Below are 5,037 nucleotides of genomic sequence, written 5' to 3'. Positions count from 1 at the left end.
CGCCGGCTCTCCCCCGCCGTGCCAGCCCGGGCGGCGCGGGGCTCCGCGGGGCTGACGCGGAGGGACCGGCCGGGTACCCGCTTTCCCTCTCCGTGTCGCGGGGTGTCGGTTGTTGCCTGTCGATTCCAGGTGGATCCTAAAATGTGGCACTTCGTTGCGTGTAGGCATCTTTGTTTGATTTATGTACCGTAACCTCGGTGGGTTTTGTGCTTTTTTTCCTTCTTGTTGTCAAGGAAGTGTTTCTTTCAGTTGAAACGTCCCCAGTAGATAATTTTTAAGTACTGGTTGTGTCAGTTAGAGGTGAAAATTAAGTATAAACAGATTGTGTTAAGTTGGTTTAAAAACACTTATCAGCAAAAATTAAGTCGATATCGAACTGCTGGAAGTAAACTTGGTGGTTTATCTCTGTGTAGATTTGCCTGATTAAGATATTTTGGGGGGGAGGAGGAGAAGTAGAAAAAGTATTCAGGAGAGGTTTGGAGAGAGGGAAAAGATCACGTGAGACGTTTGCAGGGGAAAAAGATTGTGTTTATTTCTTGACTAGAAGCTGGAGAACAGGTAGGGCATACAGGTATGGCTTGATCTGTATTTCAGATTTTGTTCAACTTACAGGTTTTGTTAAAGCGCAACTCAGTAGGATTTCTGAGACTTTGGGCTACTTAGAGAACATGTAATTACAGAAGCTGCCCACTGCTGATTGACTTGCAGAAATGCTGTATTCTTTTTAAGGGCCTCTACTTAAAAGGTCAAGGACCTGAGCAAACTTATTTTTGTGTGCACAGTAAACAAATTACAAATGGAGCTTGGCATAGGGATTTCCTTCCAATTTCCAGCCCCGTGTGCAGGCAGTGTTTAGTAGCACACACCGAATGTAACTCCTTTTTTCTCAGTTCTTTCACAGTGTATTTTTAAAGTGCTCTGGTTGTCTGGTGAGCGTAACTCCCTGTTTGTCTTTGAATCCTAACAAGAGAGAAACTCTAGCAGTACGTAGAGCATCATCCCCAGAATTTATTTAGCTGCTGGCTGCACTGCCTTTTTCCCAGCCTCCAGCCTGTGCTGTGTCCTGCCTGTCCCGGCTGTACAGCGCAGAGATGGGGCTGATGCTGGGGGAGCGTCAGCTGTGGCGCGTGGATGAACCAACTGTTCATAGTTAATTCATTCCAGCAACATTCCTGTGCTGGGCTGGCTAAGGCAGTGTCAGCATTTCTTTTATAAACTGCAGTTTCCCAGGACCGGCTGCTTGTTTCTGGGATGGGGAATTTACTGATTACAAGAGCCTAAAATTAGAGTTTTGTCCTCTGAGCAGATAGTTCAAATTAAGATTGAAAGTAAAATGATGTTGGCAATAGCTGTCAACCTGTTAAGGATTGTTAACAAAGATTGCATTAGCTTAACTCTTGTGTTTGTCTGATGCCTGATTTTGCATACAGTGTCTCATGATTCCCTCATCTTCCCGGTATCTGTGAGGAGAGGGGTGGAAATGGAGACACCATTATCTCCAAACAACAATATTTCTTTTCTTTCTGGCTCTTGAAATTAGTGGGAGCATCTGTGGCTGTCACTGTGTTGTAAAATGAACAGAAAAGATAGACTTGTAGTTGTTATTTTTTATTAATTACTCTTTAGTCATCCTAAATCTGTGTTTTCACATGCAGTATTCCTCTGGCTTTCCTGCTTCATTTTGAGTACCAAGGACTTCTTGTTGCATTTGAGAGTATGTGTTGCACAGGGAAGGTGGGTAAAGATCAGACATGATTAAGCAGACTAATCATATGATACGTGAGAAGAAAAAAGATTGCTAGTGATTTCTTGTACGCTGTTTTTTTGGTTTTTTTCCCAGACCTCTGATAAAACACAGGCTTTGACCTGGAGCATTTTCAAGGCTTTTTTCAGGACTCGCAATGTATTTTAAATAAACGAGTGTGCACTGGGTGAATTTTACAGGTGGAAAAACCCACAGATGTCCAAGGCTGTAGGAGCTCAGAGTCTTACAGAAAGCTGGGTTCTTTGTCGTAACACAACTCTGCAAAGTGCACTGTAAAGCCTCTGAACTCTGCCACAAATTCCACTGTTCACCCACACTAAGATGCTAATGATGAACACTCAGAAAGCAGAACTTTGTATCTTTAAATTGAACCATACTGGATTTATTGTTAAGCTGTGCATAGAGCCAGAGGAATAGAAACAGAAAATACATTATATTTAGGTATTTCAGCCACCTCAGTGTCTTTTCTGCATGTCACCTTGTTTTCCATGTTTTTTAACACTATACTTAGTGGTTTCATATTTTGGAGGATAGAGGATATAAGTTTATTTTGCATGCCAAGCTTTCTGACTTTGCTTTTTAAAGCAAATGAATTGCTGTTCTTCAGGAATTTAGTTAATATTGCTGTATTGTTCTTTATCTGGTGCATTCTGCATCAGATACATTGGAACTTTGTGGAATCACTTTAGGAACTGCAGCTGAGGTACAAAAGCTGAGAAAGATATGAATGGGGAAAAAAAGTCTCTTTTCCTCTCTAGTTTGCATACCTGTTCTCATGCTTATTTCTGCCCTGGAAACCCAGAACTTATTTTTGTGTTGTATTTCCCTGTAAATTCTGTGCTAAGGGTGCTACATCTGCTGGTGACTCTCAGGTCCAAGAAGTTCATGCCTGAAATACTGATTTTTCCATTTATCCTCTGTCCTTTTGTGTGGCTATGAATGTTCTGAACACCAGAAAATGGGTATTCCTTGGAAATGGAGTGAGACCAGCCATAGTTATGAGTGCCTTTCTTTACTTGTTGTACGTCTCAAGGTGGCATTCAAGCCTCAACCTCTTCCAGTAACGTAAAATTGAAGGTTTTCTTTTTTCTATATATTGTTTGCTTTAAGCTCTTTTAAATTAATTCTGGCAGAACTTAGAAGGAAAACTTTGATCACCAGTTGCAGGTCAAGTGCCAAATATTTGGGAAAGGGAGGGAAAGTAAAAGATAAATATTTTATAAGTCTGTGTAACTAATCTGAACTTTGGTAGGTTTGCTTTCTAGTTGTTTAAGATTTTAGCATGGTGAATGGGGTCTCTGCTGTTCCTCTGGACATTGTCTTGAGTAGAGAATAAGGCATAACAGCAGTGAAGGGGAATTGCACGGTGAATTAGAATTTTAAGTAAAATTGAAAGCAGTGACCCAAGAGCCAGCCGTGTTGACTTTCTCATTTTGCAGCTCTTTCTAATAGTTCGTTGTGTGAGGAGAGGCCAGAACACCCATTTAATTACACAGATGAGCAAGGAAAGTCAGGTTGGTAGAAGTTTGCCTCTTCGTATGTGTTTTACCCAGACACTCTGTCTCCCGTGGAGGTGTAAAGACACCTTCAGGCAACACACTGCATTATTGTGGTGTAGTTTTGTGTCAGGAGCTAAACTGTGCTGAATTCAAAAGCTCATATTCTATTTATGATGAAACAAACCAAAGCCCCTTACCCTGTAAGGGATGAGACACTGGCTTTCTGAAGAACATCAAAACTTGAGCTCTGTGCTTGGCTGAGGTCTTTTGTCCTAAGCTGTGAGAGCAGAAACATTTGGGTCTGAGATGAGTTGCAGGTATTCCTAAAGAGCACTGTCACTGCTGCTGTTTGTTCTTGGGGTTTGATTCCGGAGCAGTCATAAGCCACAAGTAATTGCTCTGCTGGTCTTTGATGTGTGCCCTTCTAGGCTGGCCCTTATTTTAATGGGCATGGAGGCTTTCTGGTGGGGATTCTGTCATTGTGAGCTTTCTGATTCAGGTAAAATGATCCATGTGGTAATCTGTACGGAACAACGTGATGGCACAGAACAGAGGAAATTAAATCCATGCAAAGCAAAATGTGAGGATATAGAAAATTTTGTTAACTTCAGGCAATATTTTATATTCGAAGACTACTTTTGCACCTCGAGTGCTTGACCATTAATCCAGTGAACCTCTGTGGCTGATTCTAGCACGGTAGGGTATCTGAGCTTTGCTTGCTGCTACATCACTGACAAAAGCTTCTCTCAGTCACCTGCTCCACTGTCCTTTCCTCTGCTCTCCTATCTTGTGCAATTTCATGAGACTTCTGCTCACTGTTAGACTGGCAAAGTTGGGCTGATTGGGACGTCCTGGTGTTGCAATTCTGTATTGTGACACTGCGGGTTAGGCTGGGCCAGCTGTGCCCCAAGATCCGCATGGGGTTTGTTTACTGTCTGCGCCAGACATGGAGTGTGGAAGAGCACAGGATGCTTGTTATTTAATTGTAGGTAATGTTGGTGAAAGGTGTTGGATTGAAAGACTTGGGAAATAGGTGAAATTAGCACTTCAAGACAGACACACTATACTAAAATAAAGTGCTAAATTGATCCTTGCCTGGATGATCTTTACAGCTGCTTGTGATCAAAGCCTGCTTCCTCTACTCCTGCTGTCAGTGTGGAAGATGAGTTTGCTCTGTTTGAATGAAAACAGTAAAGCCAAAGGGATATTTAGTGTTTGATGCTTATTTTTAGTCTGTGTTTCAAGATCTTTGATTTAGGTATTTTCAGAGATCTGTGTGTTGTATAGGTGGTGCAATAGGGAACTTCTATAGAAACGTTTTAATACGAATTCTTTAAACAAAAGCATCTTTAAGAACTCTGCCTTACCTTTAAGATACATGCGAGTAATACCAGATAGACACATACAGTGTGTAAAACTTCTCAAAATACCTTAATTTCCCAGTGAGTAATTCTCACTGAAAGTCAGTGGATCTTAAAATGAGTTTGAAAAGGGTATGTAAGTACCACACATGATTTTGAAAATGAAACCAAATAACCAGAGGTGTGTTGTCATTCATGGACAAACCACATCTATTCTTCCTCTTACACTCTGCTTCAGTTGTCCTCTGAAACATGTTCCAGGACCATGAAGTGACTGGATTGGTAGTTGGTTAGAAGTTGTCCTCCTAGCAGACTTCATGTTGTATTGGTTGCTGTGGGGAGAAGGGCATTGATAGGAATAAAAGCAGGCTTTGCTATTTTTGGTGCATTGTTCCTGGTTCAGGCAGGAATG

The sequence above is a fragment of the Corvus brachyrhynchos genome, unplaced genomic scaffold, assembly GCF_000691975.1.
Source record: "Corvus brachyrhynchos isolate BGI_N302 unplaced genomic scaffold, ASM69197v1 scaffold59, whole genome shotgun sequence".
NCBI lineage: Eukaryota > Metazoa > Chordata > Aves > Passeriformes > Corvidae > Corvus > Corvus brachyrhynchos.
This window is presented reverse-complemented; position numbering follows the sequence as displayed.